Genomic DNA, 18,898 nt, shown 5'->3' with positions numbered 1-18,898 from the left:
TTATAAACTTCAACAGTTCATTTAATATTTCTGCATTAAATGGCGGTGGGATATACACACTTGCAATCACACATACTTTATCTTCTATACCACAAAAAAGAAATACATATCTCCCTTTATCATCTATGATGCTCTGCCTGCAGGATAAACCCGACCCAGGATCTATCAGAACACTTACTCCCCTTGAATAAGAGGTGTACGTAGAATGATATTGTATCCTATACTTCCTGTGTCTTAACACACTGATTGTATCTCGATCCAGGTGGGTCTCCTGCAAACAGAGCATCCCATAGTTGCCCATATTTCCCATAGAAAATACCGCACGCCTCTTCAGCTGTTCCTTCACCCCCCGCACGTTCCAAGAACAAATTTTTACACTTTTAGTGAAATTCCCTACTTTACTACTTGTTCCCATGCTTAAACCCAATATCGCAATATCAACCTTCTATTCTCCATTCTGTGTACTTTCTCTGTGTTTTAACACGTGATCTCCCCCCTACTATTTTCCAGTGCTCCCTAGTTAGATCACACTCACGTTTTATTTCTAGAATTGCTATAATCCATACACACATTTTTAACACATTTTATAAAAGTTTGACAATTTATTGCCTTGTGCCTCACTCAATTTCATTTTCTTGTAACCTTTTCACTAACCACCATAATTATTGCTGTTCCACACATCAACTCTGTGCTTAAATATTTTTTGTGCGAGTGACATCCTTTACCATGCCTTCCTATACCCTTCCTTAACCTTTCAACCTCCTTTCTCACACTATCATTCTTCCATTCAAACTCGCCATCCCTTTTCTCTTTCCCTGTCCCCTCCCCACCCACCCCATACCCCACTTGGGGCCCTTCTATGGGGCTTCCAAAATGACTGTTTTTGCCTCCCAGAGTGATATATCCTTCCCGCCTACCCACCCTCCCAACCCACTCCTATTACTCTTATTTCTAAGACAAAAAAAATCCCTATTGCAGCCGAGAGGAAAAAAAAAAAAAAATGGGGAAGGAGACAAAAAGAGTAAAGTGGGAGCATTCCCCTTTAGTCCAAATCACGATCCGGAAATAGTGTCCATTTTCTTTCTGTTTTCATATTATATTATTCCCCTCTGTTGAAACTGACACTCATTTTTCTCCAGCCACAATTTAACTTCTTCTGGACTATTAAAGAATACAATTTCCCCCAATGCTGATACTCTCAACTTTGCCGGATAAAGTAGTGCATAGTTCACTTTGAGACTTTGCAATTTCCTTTTGCACTCTATAAATTTAGCTCTCTGTCTTTGCAGCTCGGGGGGAAAAATCCGGATACAATGAAATCTTTATCCCATTATATTCAAGATTACTCAGTTCTCTTGCTTTTTGAAGGATAGCAATTTTATCTCTGTAGGACAGTAGTTGGATGATTATAGGTCTGGGCTGGCTTCTTCCTGCCACCGTCCTAAACGGAATTCTATACGCCCTTTCAATTGCAAAGAATCTTGATAGCTTCTTGCTCCCTACTTTATCCTTTATCCATGTTTCCATAAATTCGATAAGGCTATTGCCTTCACTTTTCCCCGGGAGACCTAAGACTCTGATATTTTTTCTGCGTATAATATTTTCCATATTGTCCATTTTATCCATACACTCATTTAAATGGCCCTTCATCGCTTGCATCTCCTGTTTCAACGGAAACAAATCATCCTCCACCTGGCTGACTCTCCCCTCCAGGTCTGTAATGCGAACCGCAGCTTTCTGTACTTCATTTTTTAAATTTAACACATCTTCTCTTATCTGTTTTAATTGATCTGATACTTCATCCAGTGATAATTTACATGTATTAACCGCAGATAAAATTTCTTTTAGAGATGGTTCTCTTCCTTTTACCAAAATTCCTCCTTCTACACCCATCTCAATGTCCTGTCCAATGCCCTTCTCTATGGAGGGATTACTCACGGACTCCTGTGCTTCCAATATTCCACCTGTTACATCTATGGTGTCTAGTTGGGCTGCTGTATTTGCTGTTTTATTTAAACTTATCGGCAATGTTTCTTTCACCAATCCCTGGCTCTTCCTTCCAGCCGTTTGCACTGTCATTGTAATCTGCTGCCGCCCCTCTCTCATTTGCACATTCTTTTTAGGTGTTTGGTTTGGAGTCTGATTAGGTGTATGAGCATATCGCTCGAGTTTAGAAGCTGCAGCAGCAGCGCCTGTCGGCCCAGATGAGTGACCAGCCTTATCCTTAGAACTGCGCAATACTTGTGTCCCATTGTGTGTGGCCGCCTCCTCCGCCCCCCTTTTCCTGGTCATACCTTATGGTCTGATGTCTCTTCCGGGGGGGGGGGGGGGGGGGTAGCGCTCTCTCCCACCTTCCGCCTTTATTCCCTCTCTCACTGGGATTTTCTGCGTGGGGATCGGTGGTTCTCTGTGGGAGAGCTGACTACGGCGGCCTCCACACTCCTCCGCTGTTGCGCCCTCCGCTGACCGGCCGCTCCACTACGTTACGGCGTCACGGCGTCTCAGCGTCCCAGCGTCTCAGCGTCTCAGTGTCCCGGCTTCTCCTTCCCTCCTCCTCCTCCACACTACCTCGGCTGCATCAGCTGCTGGAGCGGGCGGTAGGTCTGAGCCCGCCGCAACCTCTCACCCTGACATCCGGTCACGCCCCCTGTTCCCGATGGGGACCTTTGTAGTTAAAGTGGTTTTCCTCAGTGGGATTTCTTCTCCATGTTCTTTCCGCTCTTCTGCGTTCTTGCTTTAGTACGTCGAGGAAGCTATTAAACCATCCAGAGTTTTTCTTCCTGATGAGAGCCCTGCGTTTTGGTGCTACCGAGTCTGCTGATTGCCCTGTTCAGGGAGTTGAGTGTTTCCTCTGTAGAGTGGTTTAAGGTTATTGTAGTTATCTTGTTGGACAGAATGGATTTGAAGGATTCGGAGTACAGTTTTTTTATGCGATCTGGTCCAGTGCGTTGTTGTTACAGGTTTCTGTTTTTCGTTGGTGATGTTGGTAGCTATTTTGAATTTGATGGCGTGGTGATCCGTCCATGGCAGAGGTATGTTGACGTCAATGTTCTGTTTGAAAATGCGGTCCAGGGTGTGTCCTGACCCATGCGTGGGAGTCTTTATCAGTTGCTGGAGACCCAGTTCTTCTAGTTGATTGATGCAGGCAGTCACGATGGGGCCTTTAGGCTCGTTTGCCCAAAGGTTGAAATCTCAGAGTGCCAGGAAATTTTTGAATTTTAGGGTGTGCATTGCAAAGGATTCCGTGAGGGGTGAAAGAAGATTGGACTTTGGTCCTGGTGGTCTGTAGCACAGTAGAATATGAGTGGTGTCATGGGGTGTTGGTTGAAGATGTAGCGTCAGGGTTTCCATAAAAGGCACTGGGTTCTGAGATGATGGTTTAGTGAGATCCAGGTGACCTTTAAAGATCACTGCTAGGCGTCCTCCTTTTTTCCCTATCCGGTGTTCGGTTAGGATCCTGTAGTTTTCCGGCACCAATTCGGTGAGGATGGTGTTGCAGTCAGAGGTTAACCAGCTTTCGGTGATGAAGAGGCAGTCTACATTGTTCTCGATGATGAAGTCGTGTACCTCCAGTCTATGTTTGACTGTAGACCTGGTGTTAATCAAGGCGCAATCTAATTGTAGTGGTCGAGTAGATGTCTTCCTGTGGTTGGGAGCTGGTTGTCGTCCGGTTTTTAATAGTTGTTCTCTTTGAAGTATTTTTTGTATGGAAGATGGCAATGTGGTGTTGATGTTCCTTAGTCTGTGCAGAACTTCAGCTGAGTATTTGAAGTAGCACATGGTTTGTGGATGCTGTTGATGGTACTATGGGCCTAAGATGATGATCCTGATCAGGGTATTGATTCTGAGGAGGGGCTAGGTATCAGACTTGCCGCCGTGCTTGAGGCTATTAGCGCGCAAGTTGATCAGGGGATGCCTATATGGATGCGGAAGGAGTTGTTGTATTCGGTTGCTGGCTGTTCCAGCTACCTTTACTTAAGGTGAAGGTCTCCGCTCAGAAAGAAGTCTGGCTGTGATCTGGAATAGTCGTCCTAGGATAGCGTGAAAAATGGAATGGAGGCCGGAGGTAGGGGTATGCTAACCTACGGTTGTTCCTGATTGTTCCAGTGGGGCAAAAATTCCTTCCTGACCCCCGTAGGAACAATCACTGGGGGGGGGGGGGGAGTGGAGGTGCGAACTTACCTGGCTGCGGTGGTCCCCGTTAAACACTCTGGTTCCGGTGAATCTGGCTTGCTGTCAGCCTGACATTTCCGGAGAGCTGTCTGGTTGCCCCTTGCAGTGGGATCTTTAAAATGGAGGGGAGGATGGAGGTAGGATAGAGGTTAGAGACTCCTGTCTTAACTCCTGTTTTCAACTCCTGGTTATTAACTGTCCACTTTAGTTCAAAAAATCCACTTGTGTTCACAAGATCCACATGCAAGCCACCATCAGGGAGCAAGCTCCTGGAGGAGTTTGTATAACTACCTTCATACACCTGTGCACAATTAACCCCTCCCCTAAATTGGCAGGAAGAAAGAGGGAAAAAAAAAATGCTGTTTAAAAAGTGTCAGAAAAAAGTTTTTTTAAAAACTGCTAGCAAATGTATCAAATAAAGGAGGGGAGAAAAATAAATAAAACACCCCCAAAAACAACACTTGCAAGCAGAAGCAGTCAAGCAGAAGCAGTCAAAGCACAACTCCTGGTTATTAACTCTCCACTTTAGTTCAAAAAATCCACTTGTGTTCACAAGATCCACACGCAAGCCACCATCAGGGAGCAAGCTCCTGGAGGAGTTTGTATAACTACCTTGTATAACTACTGCGTTGTTCAATATGGACCACTTTCTGATCAATAAATGACATTTCCTCTTTAAATTTTTTAAACATGGTAAAGATGTCTTTGTGTAGTGAGCTATGAAGCGACATAAGCATCTCCTTCAAAGTTGTGTCCATGACAGGCATGTTTGATGTAGGAAATATGGCTATTGGGGACGGTTGGGCCTGCTGTGTGAAGAGGGTGTCTAGAACAGGGCTTACCTCCGGGAGATGAGGAGCAGAATCCAAGCGCATCTGTGGTTTAGTAGGGCTGTTGCTCGCTGAGGCTGGTTGGGGGGTTGAAGGAGAGGATGGATTATCAGCTGAGGGGAATATTGTCTCTCCATCCTCTGCATACACAGATCTCCTCTCTGGGAGATCTGTGTATGCAGCACTACTGTGAGGTGAGGCTCTGCGGGCGCCATCTTGGAACGTCCACCGGACGGCATTGTGAATAAATCTGTCAATTTCTTCGGTTGTCTGTATTCCTTTCATTTACAGGATGATCTTGGCTGGTACCCCGAGGAGTGGGGGTCAGTTGTGGCCATCTGCTGAACAAAGATTAGCGGTGAAGTCGATCGTTAATCTGCTCAGTGCGGGAGCTATCTGCTTAAGCGTCCATACTGCTTGGCGATAGCCACGCCCCTCCATACCAGAGCACTTTTTGATATATATGTTTTTGAGAAATTTTGCCACTACCGTGGGTTCCCAGGAAATCACACGATTCTTAAACCTGGCAAACTAATGTGGGACTTCACTCGGCAAAATTCTTTGTAACCCTAATGAACTTCATAGTCTTTGAACTTAAAGGGTAACTCCACTTTCATGGGGATAAAAATAGCAAATAAAGAAAAAATAATATAGCATATACTGTACAATTGTGACACAAGTCATTTTGTAATTGAATATCATTAAAAATCACCTTTCCTTTTCAATCTGTAGCAGCTGTAATTTTCTGAAAATGCAATGCAATATGGCTATCCGGAGGTGTTCTGTGCACAGAATATGTAATAGACACCTCCCAGAAACATAATTTCCTGCTTGTGTGATTGGCTCACTGATTTTCCCAGAAGTCTGCACTAAGATACAAGTCAGATTTCAAGCATCTCCTGCACCAAAATTGGCCACATAGACACAAACAAACACACAGGGATTTCTTCAGAATAACAAGAGGTAGGAATCTGCAATTTGTTATAATCCTTGCAAGGTACATAGATCACGCAGGGGGGAATGTTTTTTTCTCAAAAAAAGCAATTACTCTTCAATAATAAATAATAAATGCTTCATGTGCCAGTCCTCTTATTGTAAGGTCCCTTTCACACCAGTGGACCGTTCGGATCCACCTATTAGTTATTCAGGTGAACCCGATCAGACCACCCATTGTTTTCTATTGGGCAGTGGATGTTAGCCGACATGCGTCCACTAGCACCCATCGATAAAATCCGCTAAAAATAGATGTATGGTGATACATTCACCATCCATCCAGTGGATCAGTTTGGATGAAAACGGACATGAAGTCCGTTTCCATCTGACTCCTCATAGAGGAGAGTGGGCTGTGTCCGTGTCCGTTCTGCATAGTGGAGCGGACATGGACCTGTCATCTGCCTGCTCAGCAGGGATCAGAGGAGAGATCCCCAGCTGAATAAGGATGAGCTCAGGTGTGTTCGCAAGCTGCACGTGCCAAGCCCGCCAGGAAGTCGGCACCACACAGTGCTAATCACAAGCAGTGAGATATTTCCCGATCTCTGCAGCCGGACATCATAAAATGTCTCATTGCCTGTGATTAGCGTTGTGCAGTGACGACTTCCTGGTGGGCTGGGAATGTGCGGCTTGCAAACACGCTGGAGCTCATCCCTACCATTGAACAGACAGACTCCATTTGGATGTATCTGCTCCATGTGAAAGGTGCCTAAAAGCCATTTGCCAGTGAGTGTTGGAGTAGTTTATGGAGTCTGTGTAGGGACAGTTAGTTGCTATACACGTGTTAAAAAGGGGCTAAATGACTGTGTATTTTAGTGCAGCGTGCTTAGTGCAGGTACAAGGTCATCTGGTGCCCAGGGTGAAAATGGCAAACGCTCCCCACTCCTTTCTTATGAAAGAGTCAGTGTTGTCTCAAAACAAGAAAATATATAAATACTTATAACAATACAAATGAAAGTGTCATTAAATCCAGACTGTGAAAAACTCTCATTACATACTTTAGGCTCAGTTCACATAGGTGTAATGCATGACTGTTGTATACCAGATATGATGCTTCCAGAACCCCAACCTTACCTTATACCCCATTAACTTGAAACCACACTGGTTGGAGTAACAAAGGCCGTAGCAGCCTACTTTATTTTTTAAACAAAATAAAGAAAATAAATTCCAATAGGAAAAACTCTGTAATGAAATATGTACTCTCAAGAATATAAAAATATAACAATATAATAACTTCTGAATAGCAACCACTGTATGGCATTGGTCTGTGCAGGCAATTATTACCAAACATCTGAAACCATAACCAACTTGACACTGCGGTCCCTCTCCGAGCGTTATAATGGGCCTCAAGCCGACAAGCAGGCTCAAAGACAAACGCTGGTCGCAGTGCCCCATAACACTTTCTGTCTAACCTCAGTTATCCGGAAACCACCATCAGGAGCCCATCCAGCGATAGTTCCTGAACCATTTTTGCCATATCTCCTTCGCCTGCACAGACCAAAAACCTGCCACCGCATGAGGAAATAACCCACTTACTACCCCATGCCCCTCCACACCCGAAGTGCACGCTCAATACCATCCTGGATCCCTAGAGTCCACAGATAAATGCCCACGTCATTCAAGTGAACTCCATCCCCTCTCAGGTATCTCCAAGTCTCAAATTCGAGCTCCAGGTGCCTAATGGCCAAACCCCCGTTCCGGACCATGAAGTTACTGACCGCCCTATTCACCTTCCTCCTTGCTCTATTTACCCCATCCACTGACCTGGCCATCCGCTACGTGGTGCGGGCCACCATGTCCAACCAAACTATAATCATGTTGTGGAAATCCATGCTGAGACGCCACACATCGAACTTAATATCGCGAGTAAGGTCAATCATAGTTCTATTGCCCAGGTCATTACCTCCTGCATGAATAACTAGCACGTCTGTGGACCTATCTCTCTGCGCAAAACGATGGACCTCCCCCACCAATCTGCCTCATAACATTCCTGGAAAACCAAACCACTTAATACAGACCTCACTCTTTGAAAAACCTAAATGCCTGCCTCCCCTCCTAGCATCACCCCGTCGTGCCTACCAGCACACATAGGAATGGCCCATTATCCAGACCAATCCTTTTGCCGTACCTAAAAATAGAAGAAAACAGAAAAAAACATCCATGATCACCACAGTCCATTAGTACCTTATCATGAAAGAAACAAATTCAACACCAACCCCATCCAATGTCACCCCCTACCTAATTCCTACCGCCTACTATACCCCTCCCAGCCTAGAAAAGCAGATATCCGCCTTAATAAACCACAAATATATATACATATCTAGATAAATATTTATTTATTTATTTATTTTTTGTTTTTTAATTAACCAAAAAGCCCCAAAGCGAAAAATGTGCAAACCATAGCCAACTAGGCTCTTACCCATTCAAACAAAATTCCCCATGGAGAGTAGCAAACTAACCTGAGCACAAACCACCATCATGTGCCCTACTGCCCCTCCTGTACACTAACCATCAGCCCACGCCCCCCAGGAAGTGGAAGCACCGGTAGTCCCACCACCCTGCCTGTAAAAACCTGACGATCACGTACCTATAAGTCCTTATCCAGGGTCCCGCACTGCAACCTCTCTCCTTAACTGGCACCCATTCTTGCAGGTGTATCAAAAGCTAAGTCCCACAACCACGTAGGGCAAGGAGTCCCAAATTGCTCCGCCTCTGGCACCAACTCCCCGGAACCTGGCCCACCTGAACCTGGACAGCGCATCCGCCACCACGTTCTCCACGCCTGGAAGATGCACCGCATGAATGAACACATTCAGCTGCAGGCACCGCAACACCAGGTGACGCAGTAACCGGATGACTGGGGGGGGGGGAAGGCTGTATTGCTATTAATGACCTGCACCACCCCCATGTTATCCCCATGGAAACGTACCTTCAGATCCCTGAACCAGGCGCCCCACAGTTCCACTGCCAGTACCACCGGAAACAACTCCAGCAGCACCAGATTCGATGTGTACCCCGCTGCCACCCAGGATTGCGGCCAAGGACCCGTGCTCCATTTTTCTTGAAAAAATGCCCCAAATCCAAAAGCCCCAGCCGCATCAGTGAACAGTTTCAGTCAAAGTTGCTGATCGGCCCTGACATCCACATCACCCTTCCATTAAACGACTCCAAAAAGGTCTGCCAAACCCTCAAGTCCGCCTTATGCAATTTAACTAATCTCACGAAATGAGTCGGGGCTCTGATACCTGCCGTGCTGGCTGCCAACCTGCGGTTGAAAACCCGCCCCATCGGTAGAATCCGACAGGCAAAATTGATTTTACCCAAAACCAATTGCAATCTCCTCAGCTGAACTTTCTGAACCCCTAACAACTCTGTTATCTCCTGCCGCAAGTCCGCCAACTTGTCTTCTGGCAACCGGCATTCCATGGCCTCGGAATCAAGAACAATGCCCAGAAATACGATGACCGTCCGAGGTCCCTCCGTTTTTTCTGGTGCCAAAGGAATGCCAAATTTCTGCGCAATATGTTGCAGCGTTGCCAGCAATATCGCACAAACCTTGGAAGCCGGCGCCCCAATGCACAGGAAATCATCGAGGTAATCTATTATCGAATTCACTCCCGACACATCCCTAACTACCCATTCAACAAAAGAGCTAAATTGTTCAAATACCGCACAGGATATCGAACAACCCATTGGCAAGCATTGGTCAATGTAGAACCCATCCTCCCAATGACACCCCAACAAACGAAAACTATCCGGATGCACCGGCAACAACCTAAACGCTGATTCCACATCCGCCTTGGCCAACAACGCCCCTTTTCCATACCTGCGCACCCAATTTACTGCCGTGTCAAATGACGTGTATGACACGGAGCAAACCCCCTAATCAATCCCATCATTCACCGATCCACCCTTCGGAAAGGAAAGGTGGTGAATAATCCGAAACTTGTTGGGCTCCTTTTTGGGCACTACACCCAACGGAGAGACCACCAAGTCCTCCCAAGGAGGCAAAGGGAAAGGGCCGCTCATCCTACCCAAGGCAACCTCCTTCCGCAGCTTCTCCGAAACCACCTCCGGATATTGTAGTGCTGACTTCAGATTAGGGGACAACGGGGGGGAACCACTGTCAATGAGCAAGGAATTCTAAATCCATCCGTGAATCCAGACTCTAGTAGCCTTGCTGCTCCCCTGTCCGGATACCTACCGAGAAACAGCCGCATCCTTGCCACCTTCACCAGAGTCCCCCCTCTTTTTGCTAATGTCCCCCGGTCGGCCCTTCACTTGCTTAAAGCATCTGGATGCGGGATGAGATCCACCGCATCCCGTACACTTGTGCTTGAATCTGCAACCGCTGCCAAACTTACATGTTCCGGAGTTGTATTGCCAACACACCGCTTTCTTGTTTCGGCTGGTTGTCCTGGGGCTGAAGGTCCACCGGCTCCCCTCCCTGAAAAAACTACCCCGGTGCCCTCGCCGTCGTCAACAAACGCATCCACAAGCTGATGTCCTTGTGGTCCCATCTCATTCCGGCTGCACTGCTCTCCGCTGTCTGAACTGCTCGTCGTATCGTAACCACGCAGTTCCTCCGTACACCCGGTATGCCTCACCAATCAAATCCTGGTAACAAAACAATGGCGAACAATGTTCGGAGTGTTTCTCCCCTATGACGCTGGCCATAATGGCAAACGCCTGTAACCAATTCGCAAACGTCCTGGGAATTAATCGGTATCTCCGTTTCTCCTCATCCTCCTTTTTGGAATTGTCAGGCTTCGCCCTATGCAGGTTGAACTTCTCCAGTGGCAACAAGGAGAAGATCTCCACATACTCACCCTTCCAAAGTTTCTCCCTGACCTCCTGTTTGAGATGAACCCCCAATGGTCCCTCGTAACATACGTAGACTTCACATCTTGCCACGTCCGCCAACCTTGTAATGTCCTGCCTACCACTTTTTTCGCCAGTTGCCACGACCTTTTCGCCCGCCTGTACCACACCTTTTTCTCTCCCTACCTCTTCCACAACCATCCCCTTTACCGAAGGTTCCCTAACCAGCTGAGCCGCGGAAATGCCCGCCCCTGCCGTACCTCCTACCGGGGGTACCCATGCCGCCCCCGGCCCCACTGGCGCCTTCTCCCCCATTTCGAACGGGCTCACCAGTTCCTTCAAGCCCGCACAAAAACCTTGTAGTCCTGAGGAAACCCCCACCCCCCTGCCCCCGAACTCTGACTATGTCCCCGCTCCTCCTCCGATGACGATGAGGACCCGCCAGTCCGCTCTCCTCTGGCTGCCGCTGCGCTTGCTGCCATCTGCGTCTGTCTGTGCTCCGCATGTTCACCCTCCGATTTCCATGTGGCTTTGCCCCGACTGGCGTAAGGAGCCGCGGCCCCACAGGCTCCAGCCCTGCTTGCTGTGTCCCTGGACAGGCCCCTTCCCAATCCCCTGCCGTGGCTGTGGCTGGCCTGGGGATAGCAGACCTTCTATGCATGCTCCGTCCCCCCCCCCCCACTGCTCAGCTCCGCTCTGGGGGCGGGGCCAGCACTCCGAAGTGGCTCCATATAGGGATCCCCTGCCGTCAATAAAGCAGGCCTGGGGACATCAGCTCTTCCTCTCCTGATGGCTGCATGCTGCTCCGTTCTGGGGGCGGGGCCTGCGCTCGCCGAAGCTTCTCTCCTGCCTGATCTGTGCGCCATACCCAGACCCCTGCTGCTGATGGTCTGCTATTTAGCTGGGGGAGCCGCAGATCGCACGGCCATGCCGCTGCCCCCCGCCCGCTGTCCCTCCCCCCCCTGCCTGTCAGGCGAAAAACGCTCTGGCGGCCGGGATCTGCACGCACGTGTGCCCATCCTAGTCCCCCCTGCATTAACCTGTTCAGGCTGTGCTACCAATCCCCCCAGGGAATGCAAAAGCCAGTCCTTACCACGGACCGCCGCCTGCTCTCTCAGCTGGGTCAGAAGCCTCTCCACAGTCTCCATGCTGAAACTTTCTCCTCTGTCTTCTGTTAAACTCCCAGCATGCCCCAGGAGACTATAATAACTTTGCTAACCCCTCCCCCCTAGGCACCCTAGCCCTTCTCCTATTCTTTCTTCTTATCCTACTGTTAACCCCCGTCATGTCCGCCCTGCACTTATTGCCTTTTGCTGTCAGCTTCGGGCTCTCTGGAATGCTGCAAATCCACTGCAGGCTCCCACATCGCACCTGACTCGCAAGGCAGGTCACACTGCCTTATGCAAACCACTGCGGGTGCCAAAGTTAATGACACCCAGATCATTTCTTATATCCCAGTGCAAACTGTCAATTCGTACATGAATCGAATCGCATGGGTGTGAACACCCAGGCAGTCTGAATCTGGTGCGGAACAAAAAAAAGGGCCCGAATGCAATGCAAATTCTGTGTGGCTGAAATCGCATCGAACAGACATCACATGTGATTTGTACTTCCAGTGAGGTGCGAATCACATGTGAGGTCGCACAGCGCAACTATGTGAGCCTTATAACATGCCAGTTTCAGTGATGTCTTCCAGACTTTAGCTGTTACTCATGGGTTCTTATACGTTGTGCCTTGGTAGTCATCTGGGCTGGGAGCCCACTTCTAGAAAGAGTAGCCACAGCACTAGAATGTCTCCATTTATAGGCAATTTGTCTACCAGTGGATGTCTAAAGACTTTAGGAGAACTTTGTATCCCTTTCTAGCTACTAATCTTTATTGTATGTCTTCAGAGAGCTCCTTTTTGCATTCCCTACAATGACCGCTAGCTGACCAGCTGCCGCAGTTATACTGCAGCAGGTTGGCACGGCTGTGCAAATCGCGATAGCTATACGTCACTCCTTTAAGATGTCATAGCAGGCGCTGCATGTCCCCAGAGCCAATGCGTGTGCCGGGCAGGCGCAATGTCCGTCTGAGCCAAAGAGTGTGCTCAGCGGGTGCGATGTCCGCCGGGCACCCACGATCGCTCATGACAAAATGAGAACGGGGATGTGTGTGTAAACACACACATCCCGGTTCTCTCAGGGGAGAGGAGAAAGATTGTGTGTTCATATTGAGTAGAAACACTGATCGGTCTCCTCCCTCAGTCAGTCCCACCCCCCCTACAGTTAAAACACACCTAGGGAACACAGTTAACCCCTTGATTGCCCCCTAGTGTTAAGTGGCTATGTTTATCTCTGATCACTGTATTAATGTTAATGGTCCCAAAATAGTGTCAAAAGTGTCCGATCTGCCCGCCGTAATGTCACAGTCCTGATAAAAATCGCAGATCGCCGACATTACTAGTAAAAAAAAATAATAATAAAAATGACATAAATTTTTATATATTTATTTTTTCCTTTCTTCCTTTATGATGAATGGGGAAGAGTATGAATGTGTATGAACGGGATAGATAAGTAATTGGGATATAGAATGAATAAGAGAATAAATATGGAACCAAGATAAAAATGGTTATGGATCAGTAATTGATAATTTTGTAATAGGAAAAGTAATGTGATAATATTATGTAATAGAAAATTAATTTGTAAATGTTGGATGAATACAATTGTAAAAAAATGTTTTGTTAAATAAAAAAAAATAAAAAATTACATAAATCTATCCTCTATTTTGTAGACACTATAACTTTTACGCATATTAATCAATATACGCTTATTGCTAATTTTTTACCAAAAATATGTAGAGGAATATATATTGGCCTAAACTGATGAAGACATTTTTTTTTTTTGGGCATATTTATTATAGCAAAAAAGTACAAAATATTGTATTATTTTCAAAACTGTTGTTCTATTTTTGTTTAAAAACCAAAGAGGTGATAAAATACCACCAAAAGAAAGCTTTATTTGTGGGGAAAAAAAGGACATACATTTTGTTTGGGTACAACCACGCAATTGTCAGTTAACCGCTTCAACCCCGGAAGATTTTACCCCCTTCCTAACCAGAGCATTTTTTGCGATTCGGCACTGCGTCGCTTTAACTAACAATTGCATGGTTGTGTGACGTTGCACCCAAACAAAATTGATGTCCTTTTTTTCCCACAAATAGAGCTTGCTTTTGGTGGTATTTAATCATCTCTGCGGTTTTTATTTTTTGCGCTATAAACAAAAAAAGAGTGACAATTTTGAAAAAACGCAATATTGTTTTTTTGCTATAATAAATATCCCACAAAAATATATAATGATATATAATTATATATATATATATATATATATATATATATATATATATATATATATATATATATATATATATATATAATGATAGTGATCGGTGCCTTAAAAATGCATTGATTACTGTAAAAAATTTCACTGGCAGTGAAAGGGTTAACACTAGGGGGCGATCCAGGGGTTAATTGTGTTCCCTAGTGTGTGTTCTAACTGAAGCGGGGAGGGGACTGACTAAGGGAGATGATAGATCGGTGTTCATACTTTGCATGAACAGTCTGTCACTTCTCCCCTCAGAGAACCGGGATCTCTGTGTCTACACACAGAGATCCCATTTCTCGCCATGTTACGAGCGATCACGGGAGCCCGGCGGTCACATCGGCTCTGGGGCCATCTGCGGGTGCACCCCTAGTGGCCACCAGAGGGAGCGACGTAACATAATGGCGATTCGCGCTGCCAAGCCATGTTGCTGCTGTCAGGAAGGGGCCAAATCCTTCCGGGGCTGAAGTGGTTAAGGTAAAAAATGTTTAGGTACCGGTATTGCCCCCGATCTCCTTCCCCCCCTTTACCTACCTGAGCCCTCTATCAATCCAGCACTGTATCTGTCTGCAGCTCTTCTTTCCCCTCACTTCCTGGTATCGAAAGGCTTTCCTGTTGGCACTCAAAGACAGTGACGAGGGAGTGGAGGGCCAGGCCGAATCCCACTGTCTGTGTCTATGTTGGCAGACAGCGAGGCTCTTGAGTCAGGGCTGTCTTTAATATTGATTGGACCCTGGGCAAAAAAAATTCCTGGGCCCCCCCCATGCAATTTTGCTCTCCACCTGCTCTGAGACATACAATAAATAGCATCTAGACTCAAAATCAGTTTACTGAATCAGATCAGGCAGCTATTGCGATTGGTTGCCAGAACTTACAGTGTATCATTACCGCTCACTGACTGGTTGCTAGAGGTTACAGCACACATTATGGTTCACTGATTAGTTGCTAGAGGTTACAGCACATGATTTCTGTTTGTCGATTGGTTGCTAGAGATTACTGTGGCTATGACTTCAGGGGGGCATGATATACATATCAATGCCGCTGGCTGCCCCTATTTACATATGAATGCTGGTAATTTACATGTAAACACAGGGTCTGAAGGTGAGTCATCTGTACACAACAATAGGGCAGAGCTGGGCAGCATTAGTAGCAGCACTTCACACTGAGATATTGGGACACAGCACAGGACTAAAACCTTGAGGGATGAGGGAATTTAAACCAGGATAGTTGGCAAGTATGAGGCAGCTGCTTTGGGCCCCACAATAATGACAGGGCCCAGGTCAGCTGCCCCTTTTGCCCTGCCTTAAAAACGTCCCTGTCTGGAGTGAGTCCACACAAGTTCCTCTATAAAAAGCAGCTTTCTATGGAGGAACTTGCCAAAGAGGAGGAGCCAGGAGCGCCGGAGGGGAACCTGAGAAGAACAGGTTCAGGGCTGCTCTGTGCAATTATATAGCATGAGCAGGTAAGTATAAACCTGTTTGTTATTTTGTCTTTTAAATTGCATTTACAATATCTTTAAGCACATTGGGGGTGATTTACTAAAACGAATTTGCTGCCCCGGTTCACACCTTAATTGGTGCGATGGAAAAATAATTGATTAAATGTGCGACCTAGCGCATGCAGACGATAATAAATATGTAATCTGCCACTGGTGCTAGGGTAACTGCTGTTTTCTCATTGATAATAGCACACGCACAATATATTTGGTTACTTTCATCTCATTGGATTGTCTTGTTAGGCAATTAGTAGGTGTTCTCAGTGAATTAACCCTTTTGATGCTAATCTCATTCCTATCACTTCTAATATATCTTTGAAATTTTAATTTTTTTTCTATTTTCACCCAAATCTTTAAATAGATTACAAAGAACAGAGAAATGTTTCTAAACCCATTAAATTCATATTTTTTGGGTTTATTTTTTTGCTTCCAGGGAAACAAAATATCCCCAAATTTTTTTTTATCACAATAACTTGCATAAAAGCCTTTAAAATTAGCACTTTTGGTTATTCATGTTTGTGTCCCATAGACATTTGTGTCACATTTTTTGCCTGCTGCAATTTTTTGTCCTGCTGCAAACCGTACCGAAGGGTCTTTGGCTTATCCGTAGAAGGGACGTACTGCACCTAAATGAGGAGGGTGCAAATTAGCTGGGAGTAAAGATCGCCAAGAAGTTAGAGGGGTTTTTAAATTACGCAACGTGGGGGGGCGGGGCCCAGAGGTAGAAATAGTCAGCCCGGAACATATTGCAGAAGGTAGTATTGGGGGCATTAGTGGTAAGTTGACTAAAGCACATAAACTCAAGGTAAGGATAGAAACAAGTCCTAGTTTCAATCTCGGAAAAAAAGCAATAAGAGGATAGTATGTGACCGGTCTAAACGATGTGACATGTTCACCAATGCCAGGAGCCTGGTGGACAAGATGGGTGAACTAGAAATACTGTTGTACAAGGAGGATTTGGATTTTGTCGGAATTTCAGAGACTTGGTTCAACAGCTCTAATGATTGGCTGGCAACCATTTAAGGGTTTACCCTTTATCGCAGGGATAGAGAGAGTAAAAAAGGGGGAGGGGTATGCCTATATATCAAGAATAATGTACAAGTGAATGTAAGGGGGCTAGGGAGGAGGTGGAATCCTTATGGGTAGAGCTCCAAATGGATGAAGCTAAGGAGAAAATATTACTGGGAGTATGCTATAGACCCCCTAACCTGAGGGAGGAGGGGGAGATGGATCTCCTATCACAAGTTGGATTAGCAGCAAGGATGGAAAGTATTATCATAATGGGGGATTTTAATTATCCAGACGTGGACTGGGCAGAGGGAACCACGCATTAGTCTAAGACTCGCCAGTTCCTAAATGTCTTGCAGGACAATTTCATGGGTCAGATGGCAGACACACCTACCATGGCCGTCTTTAATAATGATTGGACCCTGGGCAAAACTTTTCTTGGGGGCCCCCTCCCCATGCAGTTTTGCTCTCTACCTGCTCTGAGACATACAATAAATAGCAGCTAGACTCCAAATCAGATTACTGAATCAGATCAGGCAGCTATTGCGATTGGTTGCAAGAGGTTGCAGTGTATCATTACTGCTCATTGACTGGTTGCTAGAGGTTACAGAACACATTACAGCTCGATGGTTAGTTGCTGGAGGTTACAGCACATGATTTCTGCTTGTTGATTGGTTGCTAGAGATTACTGTGGATATGACCTCAGGGGGGCATGATATACATATCAATGCTGCCGGCCACCTCTATTTACATATGAATGCTGGTACTTTACATGTAAACATAGAGTCTGCAGGTGGGTCATCTGTACACAACAATAGGGCAGAGCTGGGCAGCATTAGTAGCAACACTTCACACTGAGATATTGGGAAACAGCACAGGACTAAAACCTCAAAGGGCGAGGGAATTTAAACCAGGATAGTTGGCAAGTATGAGGCAGCTGCTTTGGGCCCCACAACAATGACAGGGCCCAGGTCAGCTGCCCCTTTTGCCCTGCCTTAAAAACGGCCCTGGCACCAACTAGAAATAAAGTGTTACTGGATCTACTGATTACCAACAATACAGACCTGATCACAGATGTGGAAATACGAGGCAATTTAGGAAACAGCGATCACAGGTCAATTGGCTTCAGTATAAATCACACAAATAGGAAACATAAGGGGAATACTAAAACACTGAATTTCATAAAAGCCAACTTCCCTAAACTACGAACCTTGTTAGAAGGCATGAATTGGGATAAAATCTTAGGAATAAAGAATACGGAGGAGAGATGGGTTTGTTTTAAGAGCATATTAAATAAGGGCAATACATCCCATTAGGTAATAAATTTAAAAGAGCAAGCAAAAGTCCTGGATGGCTTAACTCCAGTGTAAAAATGCATATAAAAGCAAAGGAGAAGGCCTTCAAAAAATACAAGGTTGAGGGACCATCATCAGCATTCAGACTTTATAAAGAATGCAACCAGAAATGTAAGGGTGCAATTACGGTGGCTAGGATAGAACACGAAAGACACATAGCAGAGGAGAGAAAAAAAAAGTCCCAAGAAATTCTTTAAGACCCTTAATATTGGCCCCATAAATAATGAGGAAGGACATCTGGTTACAAAGGATGAGGAGATGGTGAAGGTATTGAATTTATTCTTCTCCTCAGTCTTCACAGGGGAATCGGGGGAGGGGCTACAGGCTTCAGTAACTAAAACTGTAGTGTTTATCCTTATGACACTTCACAGGAAGCATCCTCATGACTGACAGAGGACAGAATTAAAATTAGACTTGGGAAACTTAACATTAATAAATCACTGGGACCAGATGGCTTGCATCCGAGGGTACTTGGGGAACTCAGTCAAGTAATTGCCAGACCATTGTTCCTAATTTTTACTGACAGTCTACTGACTGGAATGGTACCATTGGAAAATCCAATGTAGCACCAATATTTAAAAAGGGCCCAAAATACATCACTGGGAATTACAGACCAGTATGATAGCTCTTGGAGGGGATGATAAGGGACTATATACAAGATTTTAGTAATGCCAAGCTGCTGCTAACAAAGCAAACAGAATATTGGCATGCATTAAAAAGGGGATCAACTCCAGAGATAAAATGATAATTCTCCCGCTCTACAAGACTCTGGTCCGGCCGCACCTGGAGTATACTCTCCATTTCCAGTCCAGGATGTAGTGGAAATGCAGTGAGTATAAATAAGGGCAACTAAGCTAATAAAGGGTC

General features: G+C 45.8%; 1 long non-coding RNA gene across 1 annotated transcript in view; it reads right to left on the bottom strand.

The window, feature by feature from the left end:
• LOC143934278 (uncharacterized) overlaps nt 1-18,898 on the bottom strand; it is a 99,627-nt gene that overhangs the window by 48,757 nt on the left and 31,972 nt on the right. The gene's annotated exons all lie outside the window — the stretch shown is intronic.

Source organism: Lithobates pipiens, unplaced genomic scaffold, assembly GCF_037356315.1.
Source record: "Lithobates pipiens isolate NorthernLeopardFrog02 unplaced genomic scaffold, aLitPip1_a1.2 Scaffold_27, whole genome shotgun sequence".
Classification (NCBI taxonomy): Eukaryota; Metazoa; Chordata; class Amphibia; order Anura; family Ranidae; genus Lithobates; species Lithobates pipiens.
The sequence above is the reverse complement of the archived record's forward strand: the minus strand, read 5'-3'. Positions and strand labels throughout refer to the sequence as shown.